Raw genomic sequence first — 21259 nt, forward strand, 5'->3', positions numbered from 1 at the left:
TTTTCCACTTTCAGTGGCCACATTAAAAAAGATAAAAAGAAAGAGGTGAAATTAATTTGCATGATATATTTTAATATAATATAGCCAAAATGTTATAATTTTAACACATACTCAATGTTTTAAAATTATTAAGTGTAAATTTTACATTCTCTTTTGTTATAGCAAGTTGCTGAAATTCAGTATGTATTTTACACTGACAACATGTCTTAGTTCAGACTAGCCCCAAGTTAAGGACTCAATAGCCCCATGTGATTAGTGGCTACCATAAGGCCAACAGAGTCCTAAGATCTCAAATGGGTAGTGAAATTCAAATAGATAGGAAAAAAATACTTATTGAATATATTGTACAACAAATCAAGCTTTCAAAAACATCAAATTGTTTTAACATATATCATATGACATAGATATTATAAGTATCTATGTCAATGCTGCTGCTGCTGCTGCTGCTGCTGCTGCTGCTGCTGCTGCTGCTGCTAAGTCGCTTCAGTCATGTCCGACTCTGTGCAACCCCATAGACGGCAGCCCACCAGGCTCCCCAATCCCTGGGATTCTCTAGGCAAGAATACTGGAGTGGGCTGCCATTTCCTTCTCCAATCCATGAAAGTGAAAAGTAAAGTGAAGTCGCTCAGTCATGCCCAACTCTTCGTGACCCCATGGACTGCAGCCTACCAGGCTCCTCCATCCATAGGATTTTCCAGGCAAGAGTACTGGAGTGGGGTGCCATTGCCTTCTCCTATCTATGTTAATAGACATATTATAATTATCTGTAAGTAAAGTAACTGCTTTATTGTTAAAAAAGAAAGGGTTTTTTGTTTGTTTCCAAATTAAGAAAAGATATCCATTAATTAATTTTTGTGGTAGAATGCTTCAATCCAACAGGATTTGAAGACCAATGCTTTGGAATAACATGGGTCACACACAGCTCTGAAAACAATGAAAACTTGAGCATAAATTTGATGGGGACAGGGTGGGAGAGAAGGAAGGGGAAAGGAAAGAAAGGAGGAGAGGCGGGTGCTTTGACAATGACAAACAAAGGACCTGGGGGAGGGGCTTCATCTCCACTGCATTCTGCCAAGAGCCAGTCTGATATTAAAGAAGGTTATGGCTCTATACAGCTTTATTGCACTAGTTTGCAATTATTTATCCCTCTGCTCTTTTTATTCACAAGAGACACATCTGAAAGTGTGTCTCAGCTATTTATTCTGATCACCTTGATAACTGATACAGATCACCATGGCCTGCCCCACACAAAAGTATGGACAGTGACCTACAAATGTCCTTTCTGCCCCCAAATGCCTCCTCCAATTCCCACAGTGATGCCTGAAATCCACAGAGAGCCTTCCTCTGGGTAAAGAGAGGATTTCCCAGATTTCAGCCATTTGATTGATTATGTTGGTCATTATTTCTGCCAAATCTGTATGTGCTGTGCTGTGTTTAGTCGCTCAGTCATGTCCAACTCTTTATAACCCCATGGACTGTAGCCCGCCAGGCTCCTCTGTCCATGGGTTTCTCTAGGGAAGAATACTAGAGTGGGTTGTCATGCCCTCCTCCAGGACATCTTCCCAACCCAGGGACTGAACCCAGGTTTCCTGCATTGCAGGCCAGTTCTTTACTGACTGAGCCACCAGGAAAGCCCAAGAACACTGGAGTGGGTACCCTGTCCCTTCTCCAGGGGATCTTCTCAACCCAGGAATCGAACTGGGGTCTCCTACATTGCAGGCAGATTCTTTACCAGCTGAGCTACCAGGGAATCCCACCAGATCTGTTAACCACCTGTTCTATTACTTATTAATGTTTTCTTTAAACCAACTTCTTCCTTTCCACTGAAACAAACTTACAAAGAAAAGAAACTCTATATCATTACCAAAAAGTAAAACCTACACAATTTGCCGTAAATACTCTAAAGATGCAAACACCACCATTACACTTTACATGGTTACATATGTAACACTCCAAATCTTCATGCCTACCACCAGTGGTAAAAGACCACTTACTAGGAAATAAATGGGTTAAGAATTTCCAAATACTTTAAAAGGTGACTGCAAAAAAATATGAATATCATAGAGCAGAGGTAGCATTCATAAATAGCTAGGAAAGCCGCTTGAGGAGGGAATCTGGTTTATGTTAGCATTCTCATCTTTACTGTGCCTAAGAATCACCTGGGAAGCTTATTTAAAATATAGGTTTCTAGGTCCCACAGCAGATTTCATAGATTTAGTAGAACTGGGTTGGGTGTGGATATATGCATTTTAATCGAATTCCTCAGGTGGTTAGGATGTAGTCGGTCTGCAAAGCACCCAAGAAATCCTGGGATGCTTCACTGCAACCCAGTAAGAGATGTGAAGCTAAGTCACAGACAACAGTGCCCTGGGGCAGCAGGGGGACCTAATATAGCGCCGATGCACAGGGGCTGGGGTGGGGGAGGGAGAGATCTGAAGGCAGCTCCATCAGTTCAGCTATTTTGTGGAATGTCTCTTTCCAGATGACCAGAGCTTAATGCAACCATCTATTCACTTCAGTATAAACCCAGCAACAACATCGCTTCAATGGTTATAAATAAACCATATACATCAGCCCTGGATGGAATCTCTCTGCGGGTGTCTCCTGTTTCTCCCTCTCTCAGAGAAGATAAAGGTCATGCATTTATTTAGGGTATTAGGAATTTATATAAAGCTTCCATTTGATCATAACAGTCCACATGAAAGATGCGAGATTTCAGGTTGATGTAAAAAGGATGGGTAGAGAGTATGTGCTTGAACTTTTCCAGCAAAGTGAATGAATGAATCAGAATGGATCCTACAGGAAGTAAAGTCATTCCCAACAAAAGCCCTCCAGGGCCAGAGACAGAAAAACCTCAGCAGGGGCCTATCTGCAATTCGAGATACTTTCTGATTTCCCCTTATCTCACATCAAATATTATGGTTACTGTGTGGGAAGCTTCTAAGATGGTGCCCAGTGAGGCCTGCCTCCTGGCATCCATGCCCTTGCGTAATCCCCTCCCCTGCAGTGCGGTCAGAATCCAGTGACATCCTTCTCATTTATAGACTAGGGCAAAAGTGATGGGATACACCTCTGAGATGATGATAATGGTGCCCGTGTGCTCAGTCATGTCTGCCTCCTGCAACCCCATGGACTGTAGCCCACCAGGTTTCTCTGTCCATGGAATTTTCCAGACAAGAACAGTTGAACTGGTTGTCATTTGCTTCTCTAGGGAGGCTTCACGGCCCAGGAATTGAACCTGTGTCTCCTGCATTGGCAGGCAGGTTCTTTGCCAACGGAGCCACCTGGGAAGCCACCTCTGAAGCGAGGCTCCACACAGTGACTTCTGTCTTGCTCCTGCTCTCTTTCTGGCTCTTCCTGCTTGCCCATTCTGATGGAACAAAGTGCCATTTTGTGAGATGCCCTGCAGAGAGGTCCACGTGGCAAGAGACTGAGGGGTTGTATCAGCTCCTATGGCTGCTGTAACAGATGAGCACAAACTTGGCAGCTTAAAACAACAGAAATGTATTCACTCCATTCTGGAGATGGGAAGACTGAAACGAGTTTCACTGACTGTAATCAAGGTGTCAGCAAAGCTGTGGCTTCCTCTGGAGGCTCTAGGGGAGAATCGTTGCCTTGGCACTTCCAGCCCTGGTGGCTGCCAGCATCCTTGACTTGTGGCTGCATCCTTCCTATCAACACCTCTATGGACACGTTGTCCCCTCCTTTCCTGTGCCGAGTCACCCTGTGCCTCTCTTTTGTAAGGATACTGCTGATGGCTTTTAGGGACCACCCAGAGAGCCCAGGAAAATCTCATCTCAAAAATCTTAATCTAGGACTTCTCTGGTGGTGCAGAGGTAAAGAATCCACCTGCCAATGCCAGGGACGTGGGTTTGAGAAGATCCCACATGGCGCAGGGCAGCTAAGCCCATGTGCCACAACTACTGAGGCCCTGCACCTAGAAGCTGTGCTCTGCAATAATGAGAGGCCCACACACCACAACGGAGGGTAGCCCCCACTCGCCACAATTAGAGAAAGTCCCCGCTCAGAAACCAAGACCCAGGGCAGTCAAAAGTAAATAATTTTTTTTTAACTCTTAATCTCATTCACAAAAACTTTACCATATGGTAAATTTTATATTATGTACTTTACTACAATTTTTTTTTTTTAATTTTAAGGTCAAAGTCAAAGAGTTAGGTGCTCAATCGTGTCCAACTCTTGGCACCCCAGGGACTGTGGCCTGCCAGGCTCCCTTGTCCATAGGATTGATTCTTCAGGCAAGAATACTGCAGTGGGTTGCCATTCCCTTCTCCAGGGGCTCTTCCCGACCCAGGGATTGAACCTGGGTCTCTCACATTGCTGACGGATTCTTTACCACTTGAGCCACCAGGGCTTTTTAATTGTAAGATAACATACACATATTTCAGAGATGAAGACCTGATGTCTTTGGGAGCCACGATTCCACCCACTACAGGTGATTCCTAGCCAACAACTAGAGAAGCACTGAAGCCAGTTCAACAGTCAGTGGGGAACTCAGTGCGGCCAAATGACCACTTGAGTGAGCTCAGGAGCAGTTCCTTCCCCAGTCCAGCCTGGAGATGACTGCAGCCCAGATGAAGCCCTGAAGACAACCTGCAGAGACTCGAGCCAAAGAACCCAACTAAACTGTGCCCAGATTCCTGAGTCACAGAAGCTCTGAGATAATACAGGCTCCTGTAACCAAGTTTGGGGGTGCTGCTACACAGCACCAGATAACTGACAGCTGCTTTGTTCCAGGCTTGTAGAATGTCAATTCATTACACTGTATTCACATCTATCACACGAGAATGGAACCAAAACTGTTTTGTTGATGGAGGCCACCTAAGACCACAAGCTGCAGGGAGGAGAAGCCCACTTTCTGCGGGACCTCAGGCAAGGTCTCTGCGACTTTGTTTCCACTTGTGTGGCTGCTGCTGCTGCTAAGTCACTTGAGTCGTGTCTGACTCTGTGCGACCCCACAGACGGCAGCCCACCAGGGTCCCCCCTCCCTGGGATTCTCCAGGCAAGAACACTGGAGTGGGTTGCCATTTCCTTCTCCAATGCATGAAAATGAAAAGCAAAACTGAAGTCATTCAGTTGTGTCCGACTTGTACCGATCCCATGGACTGCAGCCTTCCAGCCATGGGATTTTCCAGGCAAGAGTACTGGAGTGGGTTGCTATTTCCTTCTCCAATGCATCACAGTGAAAAGTGATGGAGTTAACGATACTCTCCCAATAGTACTGTTGACAATACTTCATGACATATGTAAAGCAACCTCTTCAGGATCTGGCATATAGTAAGTGCTCAATAAATAGTAGTCTATGTACTATTTTTACATGCCTTAAGAAAACATACATGGTCTTCCCAGGTGGCTCAGTGGTAACAAATCTGCCTACCAATGCAGGAGGAGACACAGGTTCAATCCCTGGGTTGGAAGATCCCCTAGAAGAGGAAATGACAACCGACTCCTGGAAAATCTCATGGACAGAGAAGTCTGGTGGGCTATAGTCCATGGGGTTGCAAAGAGTCAGACACGACTGAGTGACTAAGCATGCATGCATGCAAGAAACCATGTATTTTAAAACAAAATAAAACTAAGTATATTTTAGCATCTCAGATGTTTTAAATGAAAATATTGTTTCTCCAAGGCCAGTGACTTGGTGGTCCATTAAAAAAACAATCTAATATCTCATAATGGATTCTCTCATCTCCATAGGCCATACCAGCTGTACTCTGGGCACCCTTTTGACAGTTGATCCCGTTTGAAACATTAAAAATAGTCAGTATAAAATATGGACTCGGGAAAGGAAGGAATCAATAAAGAAATCAAGACCAAATTGTTTCAGCTGGAGTCAGTGAACCATTTCTTGACAGAGAGAGATGATGCAGTCACTTACCAGGAGAAAACTAACAAAGGACCTTGAAACCAAGTATGAGTCTGGGAAACTGCTCAGCGATGGATGGCAGGTCGATTTAGGCGGCAGGGACAGGATGAAGAGGTGGTAACATCCCTTGGAGGGTGGGGGAGATCGTTTCAGAAGCAGTCTGCGGGGGAAAAGGCTGAAGGTTAATGACAGGGGACTCTGAAAGACGCGGAAGCCAGAGAGTTATGGTGACATCCTCTCTCTTTTGCAAAAGGTTTGATCTAGAGTCTCATCCCTGAACTTGATCAGCACTTAACCTCTGCTCTCTCCTCCTCCCTGCAATAAGGAATCATCTGGATCATCTCCCCGGTCTCTTTTAGCTGGCATTCACAGCCACTGCCCATATGAAAATGGATTATTCCCTCCCACATATGCTCAGCTTACTGATGAACGGTGAAATTCGCTGGGGAGAGTCAGCTGCTACTAAGCTTCACTTTCTGCTCTTTTTCTAGTGTAAGTTATTATTCATTTAGGAGGAGAATCGGCACTTAATATGTGAGAGAAAAAGCACCCGAGAGATGGCTTTCCAAGGGCCTCTGCGCAGCCTGGGAAAATAATTTATCTTCCCCCTGATGCTGAGAGTAAGAGTCACTGGGGCTTCCCTTGCAGGACCAGGTGGTAAAGAATGTGCCTGCAAGGCAGGAGACCCAGGTTCAGTCCCTGGGTTTGGAAGAGCCCCTGGAGAAGGGAATGGCTACCCACTCCAGTATTCTTGCCTGGAGAATCCCCACGGACAGAGGAGCCTGGCGGGCTACAGTCCATGGGGTCACAAAGAGTCAGAGGCGACTGAGCAACTAACACTTTCGCTTTTCACTTTCAACACTGACAGGAAAAACAACTGCGGCAGCTGCCCTGGAGTACTGAGAAGGGAGACTGGGGTGGTTTGGACGGAGGTGGTTCCGGCACCAACAGTCGTGTCCATACACACACGTTTTCTGGAGTTGAGGGGCATTTTTCTTTTTAAACGAAAAAGAAAAAAGTAAGCCAAATTGTTTATTCCTTTTCCAAAATATTTTATATTTGCTAGCTTTTTATTTGTGTCAGAGATTAATATGCATAGGAAAAGGAGGTGCTGAGTGTTTCCTCGTTATCTCCATGTTTCCAGGCCTCCGCTTCTTCCATAAACATAGAAGCTGTCTCAGCAGCCCTGGTTTATATATATAGACACTGACGCTTCCATTCCTGTCAACCTTGACCTCTGCCTCCTTGCACCTCCCTCCCAGTCACCCAGCCAGCGGGCAGCCAAGCGCAGGCCACTCCCCAGAAGGCTTTGCAGTTACCTGGCAACAGTGACAATCTGGAACAGAAGACCAAACAGCAGCAGACACCAGAAAGAGCAGCTTCGTCCAGAATCTAAAAGAGGGAACGAGAAGGGAGGCAAAGGCTCTTTTTATCAATGGTTTTTATCCCCGCCTGTGCTCTTCTCCTGAATCCCCAACTCCCAATTTCTATCATCACCTGGTAAAAATAGCCTCCAATTGGAGAGTTTCATAAGAGCCATAGAGACTCACATGGAAGAGTGTACTTGGGTAGACTCACTAATCACTCCCTTCCTTAATCCCAGTGTGGAATGCTCAGGAGTTAATCAACCTAGTTTCCATCTGGGCACATGCTGTGTTTCAATCCAAGGATGTATTTTGACCATCTAATTATCTTTCCAAGATAACATCCGAAATTCTGTGTACTGAGAAGCACTGACAAGCAATTATCTCACATCTTGCCTCCTGAACCATAATTCCACAGTGAGAAGTCTTTGGTGGGGGTGGGGGTAGGGGGGTGGATAAGCATAGTAACTAACAATAGCTAACATTTACTGAAAGCTTACTCTGTTCCAGCTGCCGCTCTGAACACTTTAAACTTTCGAAACAGTCTTATGAGATCAATAATATCATTATCTCCATTTTACCGATGGAAAAACTAGAGGTCGGAATGACTAACTGTCAAACGTCATACATCCATTAAGAGCAAGGCCACGATTTAAATTTGCTTCAGTGTTTGAACTCATGTTCTGAATCACCTTGTTAGGTAAATGAAAGCTGGAGACTGTAGGATTTGCTAAGAGGGAGCTTGTCTGAACGGTAAGACAGAGGTGAAAAGCAGAAACTGTAAGAGTCAGTGGATAAAAATTAATTATGCTACAGTCACCTAATAGAATATGCTAATCAAAACTTACTCCTCCATTAAAGTGGGATTGTGTAATTATAGGAGAGGCTGATCAACCCTCTCGGCAGAGTTGTGGGAAACTACATAAACTCCCACAGGTCGCAGAGCATAGAAAAGTCAACCTACAGGGACAATGACCCCTGAGGACTCTGTCATCCTCATCTTCTGTGATTTGATGGGCAAAGCAACACGGGCCATGTGAGTCAGCACAAAGAGAGCGGGATGTGGAATGACATGACCAAGTCGTGGCTTGCTTATCCACACGCTTTGTGACCTCAAAAAAGTCCATTTCATAAACATTTACAGGGCTTATGCGTTGCACACCAAGTGCTGATGTAGAGACTGAGGAAGTAGGAAATTCCAGCCACGCATCATGTGCTGAAGTGGGGTCACAGGCTCAAGGAGCAGGAAGAATTGTGAACAGTTTCCCACATTTTACGTATCTCTAGACTGAGATGACTAATTGCAACTTCTCCTGTTGTTGTGAGCATCAGACTAGATAATGGCTGTGAGAAGGACTTACGGACTGCAAAAAAGGCATGCAAAGTTAGTCAGTCAGTCAGTTCAGTCGCTCACTTGTGTCCGACTCTTTGCAACCCCATCAATCACAGCATGCCAGGCCTCCCTGTCCATCACCAACTCCCGGAGTTCACTCAGACGCACATCCATCGAGTCAGTGATGCCATCCAGCCATCTCATCCTCTGTCGTCCCCTTCTCCTCCTGCCCCCAATCCCTCCCAGCATCAAAGTCTTTTCCAATGAGTCAACTCTTCCCATGAGGTGGCCAAAGTACTGGAGTTTCTACTTCAGCATCATTCCTTCCAAAGAAATCCCAGGGTTGATCTCCTTCAGAATGGACTGGTTGGATCTCCTTGCAGTCCAAGGGACTTTCAAGAGTCTTCTCCAACACCACAGTTCGAAAGCATCAATTGTTCGGTGCTCAGCCTTCTTCACAGTCCAACTCTCACATCCATACATGACTAATGGAAAAACCATAGCCTTGACTAGATGGACCTTAGTCGGCAAAGTAATGTCTCTGCTTTTGAATATGCTATCTAGGTTGGTCATAACTTTTCTTCCAAGGAGTAAGCGTCTAGTACTGATTATCAATGCTAAGACTGAGCTCTTAAAATAATTCACAGATATTATTATCATGGCTATTATTTTATTTTATTAAAAATAAAATCATAAAAAAAGAGATGGGTAAACTGAAGACTGTCCCTGGAAAGTCCCACAGGATCCTGCTTGGTTTCACTACAATGATCATTTTTAAAAATAAAATAAAATAGAGAAGATGTGTGCACACACACACACACATATATACACAATGCACACATATACACATGCATACACATATGCACACACTAACACATGCACACAGACATGGGCACACACACTCATTCACATGTGCATGCACACGCATCACTCTGCTTCCTCATCCTTTTATTTTTCTTCGGCATCTATCTCATCCTAAAATTGTGTTTTTACATGTTTGCCCACACACCTGTTACCTGACTCTCCCTCTGGAATGTAAGCTCTATGAGGACAGGGACTTGGTCTCCTTAACATTCTATTTCTAGTGCCCAGAGCAGTGTCTGACTCATAACACAGTTCCATAACCATTGAGATATAACTCACATACCACACAATTTACTCCTGGTGCTCAGTGGTTTTTAGTATACTCACAAAGTTGTATAACCATCACCACAACAGTTTTTAGAACATTTTCATCCCCTCAGAAAGAAACCCCATACCCATCAGCAGTTACTCTCTGTTCGCCCCCAAAGTTCCCACCCCACTAATCTCCCCCACCCTACTAATCTACTTTATTTCTGTGAATCTGCCTGTTCTGGACACTTCATGTAAATAGAATCATACTATACATGATCTTTTGAACATTAAAGTTTAATGAATGAATGGGAAATGTTGAGTCCAAATTCTGCCACTCCCTCTAGATATCTGCAGCTCCCCAGATAGTTTTCTTCCCTGAGTTTTGAACAATCTATTATTCAACCTAAGTAACCAAGAATCCTTCTGGCAAAAATACAGCAAAAACATCTCATTTATTCATAGTGCACTTTTGTTTGTTTTTTAATTGTGACATTTTGACAGGCGTTGAACAGAAGCCTCCCTTAGCACTATCAACAGAAAAAAAGGAAAGGCTGACAGCAAGTAAATACTTGAAATGAAAGTCTGAGGGGCCTCTTTATTTACTTAAGAGACCAACTGTTTTCATACACTGTGAATTACAAATGATTTAATTCTAATCTAAGCAGAGGCCAGTGAGTCTGGTGCTCTGATATGTTGATTACAAATCATTCCCTATTCATTAAAGCAGGACCTTGATCAAGCAACTTCAGCACACATAATTCCCCACAGCCATGGACTTGAAAGTTGTAAAATGGCCTTTTATTACTTACAAGCATTTCATAATCAACTTCACCAACCAAACTGGCTTTCCCACTCAATTATTTTTAATTAGTGAGGTTTTAGTGCATAAATACTCTTTTCCAACATACACTGTCAAATGATTTCTCATGTTTGATTCCAGTAAGAGTAACAGATGTTAGTCTCTCAATCAAACTATGAACTGGGCTTCCCAGGTAGCTTGGCGGTAAAGAATCTGCCTGCCAATGCAAGAGACACAGGAGTTATGTCAGCAAGATCCCCTGGAATGGGAAATAGCAACCCACTCCAGTATTCTTCTGGAGAAGGAAATAGCAATCCACTCCAGTATTTGTGCCTGGAGAATTTCATGGTGATTGGGTATAACTTCTCACCCAGTGCTGGAATCCAAACCATAGCTTCCCTGTCTTGACTGCATCCCAGTGACAGGGGGCACACCTCTACTGGAGGTATCTCCCTCCACCATCCCAAACAACATTAATGCCCCAGAGTTGTTCCTTAGAGTAAACTCTCCACGTATCCTAACTTAACGATTGTCCCCCCGTGACTATCTCCCTGCACCTACTTTATTTTAGTGCAAGCTCTTTGAGTCCAAGAAGAGGGGAGTCTCCTTCTTCCTGGCCAGGGCAAGTGAGTCCCCTGAATATCTGAAGACAGATGGCCTCCTTGAGAATTCTTCCATGAGCTTAAAAAAAAGAAAGAAAGAAAACCCAGGCCATCTCACAGCTTGGTTCTTTCTGCTGCCACCTCCCACCACCACCACCTTTCTGATCACCCACCACTGAAGCAATTCATTTCCATCCCTCACTGTCTGTGCCCAGTCCCTCAGTCGTGTCTGACTCTTTGCGGCCCCTTGGAATGTACCCTGCCAGGCTCCTCTGTCCCTGAAATTTTCCAGGCAAGGAAACGGGAATGGGCTCCCATTCCCTTCTCCAGGGCATCTTCCCAACCCAGGGATCAAACGTGCGTCTCTTAGTCTCCTGCACTGGCAGGCGGTTTCTTTACCACTAACCCCACCTGGGAAGCTCATTGCTCACTGCAAATATGCAATATAGGGACTTCACTGTGAACCTTTCCAGTTAAAAGGGGGTCACATGTGCCTTGTATTAATTGCTAAAATACCCTCCTAAATGCAAACACAATCTATATGAATTCCCAAGATCATACAGATAAGATGATCCATACTGAGGGATGTCTATGGGCTTTTCATATTCATGTGTGGGTCAAGGGCTGCTTTGAGCTAAAATGAGCAGATCCCATTGAAACAAAGAACAATATTCATTCAGGAGCTCTGACCTGCAAATCCTATCTTTAGACACATGTAATTTCAGCCGAAGTTATCATGAATCAAACCAGGAAAGCCAGAGCTATTTCAGCAGCTGTGAAAACAAAAGCCATAATATCAAGCAACTTGTATCCATTTAATTTGGAGCTTTCCTGTGGAGGAAAAAGTAAATTTCAGCACGCTTCCCATTTAAAGATGCCACACAGAGAATGTTTCGTGTCTTCACAAGTCCTTCCAGAGGGTAATCGGTGCCAAAATATAAGGGGGAGAAGTGACGGCCTATTTTTGTCAGAGCTGCTTAGACATTACCGGAACGAGAATGCTGCAGTTCAAGGTCTGATCTGTTTCCATCCTCTCCATTCAAACCCAATAACAAGTTCACCCAGAAATAACCAGTTTGAGGGACTTGAGTCCCACCAACTGTGGCCATTTCCAGCCAGGGAGACAACTCTGATGCAAGATTAGAACCAACCAGAAGCATCAAGCAGTTTCTTTCCAAGAGGCAGCAGCATACAGAAAAGAAAGAAGGCATTGAAAGTTAGTCCAAGCAGCCTTAAAGCACAGCTCTACCGTTTGTGATGAGTAACTGAGGAAATGACCTAACCACCCTTAGTCTTTAGTTTTTCCATTCTTAATTTTTCCACTAGTCATGTATGGATGTGACAGTTGGACCACAAAGAAAGCTGAGTGCCAAAGAATTGATGCTTTTGAACTGCAGTGTTTGAGAAGACTCTTAAGAGTCCCTTGGACTGCAGGGAGATGAAACCAGACAATCCTAAAGGAGATCAGTCCTGAATATTCATTGGAAACACTGATGCTGAAGCTGAAACTCCAATGCTTTGGCCACCTCATGCGAAGAACTGACTCGCTGGAAAAGACCCTGATGCTGGGAAAGATTGAAGGCAGGAGGAGAAGGGGACGACAGAGGATGAGATGGTTGGATGGAATCATCAACTCAATGGACATGAGTTTGAACAGGCTCAAGGAATTAATTGGTGATGAACAGGGAAGCCTGGTGTGCTGTAGTCCATGGGGTTGCAAAGAGACAAATTGAGCAACTGAACTGAACTGAACCGAACTCAATCCTTAGCCTATTTCTTCCTCTAAAAACAGGGTTCTCGATATTTACCTCAAAAGGTTGCTGTGAGTAGCCATGTATGAAAATGCACATGAAGTGTGCCGTGAAGTGTGTCTCTGAAGACAAGGCCAGGCACACAGTGTTGTTTAGTCACACAGTCGTGTCCAACTCTTTGTGACACCAGGGACTGCAGCACACCAGGCCTCCCTGTCCCTCACCATCTCCCAAAGCTTGCCCAAGTTCATGTCCATTGCATCAGTGATACCATCCAGCCATCTCATCCTCTGATGCCCTCTTCTCCTTCTACCCTCAATCTTTCCCAGCATCAGGGGCTTTTCCAATGAGTTGGCTGTATGCAGTACACAGTAGGTTCTCATTAATAGTGACTAACAAACAAATTACGGATCAGAAATTTGTTTGGTGAAGACAGAATTACAACAGAGTACATGGAATATGCTTAAGGGCTCTTTTTCCTGGACTATGAGAACTTAATGAATTGCCCCCTTTCCACTCTGTCTAAAGAACTGGGGCCAATCAACTAGAATGGCCTGCCCTCTTTCCTGGACAACGATGAAGACACAGTAACACTTTCCAAATTTTCTATTTTTCAAGCTCTGTGCAGACCAACACCCTTCTCTGGCACTTGTCATGATAACCCTACCCTCTTGACATCAACAATAGTTTCAGATCCCTGACTTTACAGAGGATATTTCTTTCTTTATAATCAATGGGAAGATGCTTAGGTCCACTGGTAAACCATTCTTTATATATTAGGCTGAATTCCTTCTGCAGGTTTTCTAGGTAAAATTTTTAATTCAGTCACTAGAATTAATTTTGGAGAAGGCAGTGGCACCCCACTCCAGTACTCTTGCCTGGAAAATCCCATGGATGGAGGAGCCTGGTGGGCTGCAGTCCATGGGGTCGCAAAGAGTCGGACACGACTGAGCGACTTCCCTTTCACTTTTCACTTTCATGCATTGGAGAAGGAAATGGCAACCCACTTCAGTGTTCTTGCCTGGAGAATCCCAGGGATGGGAGAGCCTGGTGGGCTGCCGTCTATGGGGTCGCACAGAGTTGGACACGACTGAAGCAGCAGAATTAATTTTTAATTAATTTTTCCTTGGAGTATCCTGTTCTTTGCTTTTTCTTTTATTGGAGTATTCTGTTCTTTCACCAAACTCATCTGTTTGGGAATTCCTCAGTGGCCTGATGGTCCCCTGAAATCCACCATCAGTAGATAAATATAAGGTTCTCAGTTTTATCAGTCAACACAAAGGCCTTGGGTGCCTTTATGCTAATAAAATAGGCCATATATTCCAGGCTTTTCAGTAAGTTTATCCTGTCTAATCCCTCCCCAGCAGTTCCAGGTCATTAACCCCATAGATAAGAAAACTAACACCCAGAAAGTCCCAACCCACCTGTCACAGGTCAAGCTAATATCCAGTTAATATAGAGACTAGAGCTCCAAACAGCACTCCCTCCGCTCCATCCCACCTCCTGGCAGTTTGGGCTGAGCCACCTGAGGACATTCTTCAGGGATTACCTTGTCTCCTTGGTAACCAGAGGAGGCAGCACATCATTAAGATGTGCTCAGAGATGGCTAACGATTCAAGGCCCTGACTTGGAATGTCCGCAGGTGGTTCCTCTCAGGAACTGTCTTTCCTGGCAACGGAGCCTGTTATCTCAGGGGACGCTTGGTCAGACGGGCCGGTGGCGGCTTTGTCGCCTTCATGAGAATTTCCTCCTATTGTGCACCTACAGGAGGGAACTGTGAAGCGGAGTGACTAAAGAAAGATGCTAAAGTTGGAACTGGGGACAATCCAAGTTGGCAGCCGCTGAATCATGAGGAGGTTCTATGCTGCCACTTGCTCCTCCACCAAGCAAAGTGACTCAGTTGTTTAAATCTTGTGGCAAGACACCTGGAAGCTGTTTGTCTTTTACCGAAGAACTCATTCACGGGATAAAAATGTAATGATGTTCATTTACCATCATTCTATTACCCTGAAGACCAGATTGCTGCTAATTCAATGCGGTGCTGATTCAGTCGTCATATCACTGAGGCAATATTCTTTTGCAATAGCTATTTATGTCCCAGCACCATTTGAAACACCCTTCTGATCTTTTTTTTTTAATGTTTGTGTCCCAGAGAGGCAGCCTGATCTGGGTCCGTGGGTCCGAGGAGAGTGTGTCTGAAGGTCAGCCCACCACCCTGGGGTCATGCCATCCAGCTTGAGTGATACCTGTCTTTCATCTTCAGACTTGTTTCATGACAAACCCTGTTCACCTGGGCTCTGGAACAGTGCCTGCTCACTACTGGCAGGAAGAAGGGGGAGAGATGGGTCGGCAGTTGGACATTTGATAATGCCTGCTCCAGAATGGCCAGTAGCCTGGCATAAGAATGCAGTCACTCTGCGTGGTCTCTCTGTGCCCCAGCTTCCCTAACCAAGAACAAAGATAATTACCTCAATGAAAGGAGGCAAATAAATGATGGAATAAGGATAATTAATTACACAGTAGTGGGTAATTGGACACCCACCCAGCATGAAGCCAGGGAAAGGCTAATTCTGTGAATCTATTTATACACTGAGAGTCCTTGGGTTTGCTTCCCCCCCCATGCTCTGCTTCAGAGGGCCTGGGGTCTTAGCTAAGAGTGAGCATGGAAAGAAAAACAAGCCAAATGCTGTCCTCGCTTCCTTCATCCTTTCCAGGTACCCCAGGTGAGAGCAGCTGATAAAATGCTTATGGAGGACTTCAAGCTCCTGGGGGATCAATGCTATATGAATAGAAAGTTTTATTATTATGCAAAACACTGGAGAACGGCTTCCCCGGAAATCATCACACTCCAGGCGGAGAATAGATGAAATAATTTCATTTCCTTTCTTCTGATCTCTGGCTAAAAGCTTCTCAGTCATTTAAGGAGGATTTAATCCACTAGTGGACTGTCCCCATTTGAGGACTGCAGGGCTAAAGTTAGTACTGACCTGAACACAACAACCACAAGGGGAAATAGACCATGGTCTGTCTCTACTGCTGCAAACTAGTCGCCTGCCGGTTTGCACACTTTTTCCTTCCCCAGGGTTTGGGGGAGAGTCTTCCACCAGGATTTCTCCTCTGAAATGCCTTCAAGGCAGACCAGGCTTAGCACACCCTTCTCTCTGGACTTGGACTATCTCTCCACCCTTGATTCTCACTCCTTTTCTTCAAAGGACTTACTCCTACTCATTGGCACAAAGCTTGGCTGTCAACAAGTTGAACTGTAGCCCCTTTAAAGACCCTCTTGTCTTTAAACCAATTTAAGAACCAATTTTAAGGCTCCAGGAAAGAGTCTTGCCAGGAGATAAGGAAGACCTTTTGAGGCTAGCTGACTTACTCTTTTCCCTTCAAATTTCTCCATAAAAGGAACTTCCAACTCCTTTTTTTGAAGGCCTCAACTGTATGGTCCAGAGAGGAGGTACCAAGACAGGGAGTGGACATCAGGCATAAAGATTAACTGATTGAATTTGGGGTCTTTTTCTTAGAGAGGGATTTCTCAAGAGATGCACGAGTGTTTTCAGATATGTGAATACATATCATTGTAGCCTGTTTTTTATGATAATGTTGTTGCTGTTGCTGTTGTTTAGTCACTAAGTTGTGTTTGACTCTTTGCAACCCCATGGACTGTTGCCTGCCAGGCTTCTCTGTCCATGGGATTTCCCAGCAAGAATACTGGAGTGGGTTGCCATTTCCTTCTCCAGGGGATCTTCCTGACTCGGGGATCAAACCCATGTCTCCTGCATTGCAGGTGGACTCTTTACCACTGAACCACCAGAGAAGCCCTTTTATGGTAATGAACAACAGTAACTCATTCAAACTAGTTTAGGTAAAAAGGGATTAGTACAGACCTAAGAAGGCTCCTGGGAATTCAAGAGATGAAGCCATAATAGGCTTGGGCCTCCTAGAAAAATGGTGGGAGAGTAGATTTGAACTTCAAGTGATCCAGACACTACAGGAGCAGAAGCTCAAGAGCCTTTTATAGAAAAGTCACTTTTCACATGACTCATCAGGCCCCCATCTGCTTCTTCCTCTAACAACTAACAAATTCTTTCCAAGTGGCTTCATTTAAATACCACTGAGTGAGAATCTCAGTGGTCTGACTTAAAAAAAAAAAAAAAAAAGACTATTTTTTAGAGCAGTGTTAGGTTCACAGCAAAATTGAAAGGGAAGTACAGAGACTCCCCATATGCCCTCTGTTCCTACAGAGGCATAACCTCTTTAATCATCAATATTCCTCACCAGAGCCGTACATTTGTTACAACTGGTGAGCCTACATTGACACATCATAATCACCCAAAGTCTGTAGTTTCCATCAGAGTTCACTCTTGGTTCCATGTATTCTATCGGTTCTGAAAAATGCCATAATTACACGGATCCATCATTATAGCATCACAGAGTATTTTCCCTGCCCTAAAAATCCTCTATGTTCTGCCTATTAATCTCTCCCCTCCAACCTTCAATGCCTGACAACCACTGATCTTTTCACTGTCTTCTTAGCTTTGCCTTTTCCAAAATGTCATAGAGCTGGAATCATACTATATAACTCCAAGCATGTAACTCTTTCAGTTGACTATTTTTTTTTTTACTAAATAATATGCTTTTAACTTTCCTCCATGTCTTTGTGGCCTGATTGTGGTCGTTTAGTCGTCAAGTCATGTCCAACTCTTTTGCAACCCCATGGATTGTATCCCACCTGGCTCCTTTGTCCATGGGATTTTCCAGGCAAGAATACTGGAGTGGGTTGCCATTTCCTTTTCCAGGGGACCTTCCTGATCCAGGGACTGAACCGTCATCTCCTGTACCACAGGCAGATTCTTCATGGCTTAGCTACTGGGGAAGCCTCATGGCCTGATAGCGCACTTCTTTTTAGCACTGAGTAATACTCCATTGTCTGGAAGTACTACGGTTATTTATTCATTCATTTACTGAAGGACATCTCAGTTGCTTCCAAGGTTTGGCAACTATGAATAAAGTTCCTATAAACATCCAAGTGCATATTGTTGTATGAACATAAGTTTTTCAGCTCCTTTAGATTACACCAAGGTGCATGATTTCTGAATCATATGGTAAGAGTACACTTCATTTTGTAAGAAGCCATAGGCTATTGCCCAAAGTGGCTGAATCATTTGGCATTGCTGTTGTTCTTCTTCAGTCACTAAGTCATTTCCAACTCTTTGCGACTCCATGGACTGCATTCCCACCAGCGATGGATTAGAGTTCCGGTTGCTCCACATCTTCACCAGCATTTGGTGTTGTCAGTGTTCCAGAGTTTGGCAATTCTAACAGGTGTATTTAATTTGTGTTTCTCTGATGATATATGCTGTAAGCATATTTTTGTATGCTTGCCATTTGTGTAGCTTCTTTGATGAGGTATCTGTTAATGTCTTTGGCCCATTTTTTAATTGAGTTGTTTGTTCTCTTATCCTTGAGTTTTAAAGTTCTGTGTATTTTGGAAAACAATCCTTTACCAACAGGAAGAAATGTAATGAAAAATGTTGCCTTTTTCCTTTTAAACACATGAGCTTACCTACTTGGTTCAAAAGGAGAATATTGCTGAGAAGATTGACACTATTTTTTAATCACCTAAGTGTAAACATATGGGGTTTTAAGGTTTAATAAATCCATTACGTTAAAAAAAAAAAAAGCCAACCCTTTACCAGATGTGTCTTTGCAAGTATTTCCTCCAGTCTGTAGCTTGTTTTCTCATCTCGTGACACTGTCTTCACAGAGCAGATGTTTTTAATTTTAACAAAGCCCAGCTTATCAATTATTGATTTTTAGCAGACCACCCAAATAATAAATTATAGTCTAGCTATAAATTGCCTGGCAATGAATCAGGGATTGTTCTCTCCTCCAATTAGCTGTGGCAAGAAGGTGGGGTTAAGTGGTATATACAAATTGCTCCTGCTCGGCCAATCTGGGCCTGAGATAGGAAGCAACAAATTCTTGAAAGAAGCACAGAAGGATGGGCAAACTAACAGGGAGATAAAGAGCATATAAGAGGTACAAACTAATTAGGTTTAAAATAAGCTATAAGGATATATTGTACAGCATAGGGAATATAGCCAAGACTTTATAATAACTATAAATTAAGTATAATATTTCTAATTTCACATCACTATATTGTACACCTGTAACTTACATAATATTACTGTACACCAACTATATTTCAATTTTGGGGAAAAAAGCATGGAGGTTGCAATTGAATTTCTGCATACCATTTCCTCATGGATAAACCTAGAGCAAGTCACTCTCATCTCTGTGCCTCAATCTTCCCACATGTAAAAGTGGAAAAATAAATAAGGTTATTGAAATGATTAATTAAGCAATCCACATAAAACACTTAAAACAGTGTCCAGCATAAAGCAGCACTCAATAAGTGCATGTTATTATTTTTCTTGCCAGTGTAGCATTTCTCCAACTTTAATGTGACTATCTGAGGAGCTTTTAAAGTGCAGATTCTGATTCAGTTATACAGGGTGAAACATGAGATTCTGCATGTCTAATCAGCTTCCAAGTGATGTCAGTGCTCCTGGTCTATGGTTCACACTTCAAATAGCCAGGCTCTGATACCTAGGACATGAGGAAGAAGGAATAGACTATTTCTAGGGAAAAGAACTAGAATAAAAGTCTTTAAAGAAAAAAAAAAAAAGCAAATTTCTAGTTCAAAATAAGAAAAAACTTTCTACCAAGTTAAACTGTCCTTAAATGGAATATATAGGCTGCTCCATAAAGTAAAGAGTCTCCTCTTCAGAAGCATGGCTGACTTCTTTAAAGTACAGGAAGCAAGTGCCTAAAGCCTATGACTCTTTTGGGAACCTGAAAAATGTTTTCATTTTGATTTCTTTTAAAATCATAAGAAAAATGTAGGTAATAATAATAAATATATGATAATGAATCCAGGCTGGTCTACAGTCGGCTTTATTTCAGTGGAGTCACAAAATACAATTTTAAATATTTTTTATGAAGCAAAAGGCCAACAAAAGCAAATATACCGGAACTCATGAAAATGATAACGTGCCCCCGACTGGCTGTTTTCACAAGGATTCAAACACGAAAGCACAAGATAAAGAATGGAGATGGAGGATCAAAAGGTTCCTTCCAACTCTGAGAGTCAATATGTCTTTAAAATTCTATGACCTTGCACTAGGTCTGCTAGTCACAAACCTCACACCGGCAAAAGTTCACTTCCTGCCTGTCCCACATTCTCACACATAGACTAGCATTGCTTATTTTATTAATACAATAATGATATTTATGATTGTGATTATTTACCTCTGTCAATGAATTAGCTTGGAAAGACAAGCCACCCCTAGAATTTATCATCTATCTCTGTCTTCTCCCAGTCTGCTTCCAAAATAAAGTATGATTTTTATTTTTACAGAATACGTTTGAGTCCAGAAAGATTTTGCAGACATTGCCTCATTTATCCATAACTCACTTTGTGGAAGGAGGTAGAGTTTTGTTTTTACTTTTAAGGAGGGAAATGAAGCCAAGAAATGATTAAGTGAGACCTGTGCTTTGAGACTCGATGGGAGAAAGAAAAATACCTGTCTAAAATTATAGCTGTGTTTATGATGATTATTGACATGACTGTGGGTGTAAAACATACATTAAGCACTCCTCAATCACTTGGGAAGTGATTCTCAACCATTGGTACAAAACGGTGGAATTGTGTAGTCTGGCCCCTCCCACATCCTTTTCAGAATATCCAGAGAACAGAGCCCCAGACCGTCGGTTTGAAGAGTCTCCCTAGGGACTTACCTGGTGGCCCAGTGGTTAAGAACTCATGTTCCAATGCAGGGGATGCAGATTCGATCCCTGGTCAGGAAACGAAGATTCCACGTGCCAGGGGCAACTTAGCCAGGCGTGTGGCAACTACAGAAGCCCACGCACCACAACAAAGAGCTCAAGGGCTGTGACAAAGACCCAGTGCAGCCAAAATAATGATAGTAATGGTAAAATTTCATCGAAAAGGGAAGCTCCCCGTGTGAGGGTTTAAAACCACTGTGTTAAAGCCATAGAGAAGCATACTACAGAAGCCCATGAAGGGGAACGTTCCAAGGAGAAAATGGCTTGGTTCCCTGGGGCTGCACAGAGAAGGCGTGATAACGCAGATGGAAAAATGTCCTTTGAATTTAAGGGGAGGTTTGTAACGTTGGTGAAAATAAGGACTCTGGGCCAAGGGAGTCAAAGCCAGATTACAAAACATTGCTTGCCCTGTACACAGTCAGCACTCAACAGATATCTAGGAATCATAAACGTGAGAAAGAAATGGAAGATGAGGAAGTGGGCAGGGAGAAGAGACTTTAAACCTGGGCTTTTAATCTGAGGTCCACAGACCAGCAAGGGATCCCTGCATAGAATTCAG

This window comes from Capricornis sumatraensis, chromosome 14 (genome assembly GCF_032405125.1).
Source record: "Capricornis sumatraensis isolate serow.1 chromosome 14, serow.2, whole genome shotgun sequence".
Taxonomy (NCBI): domain Eukaryota; kingdom Metazoa; phylum Chordata; class Mammalia; order Artiodactyla; family Bovidae; genus Capricornis; species Capricornis sumatraensis.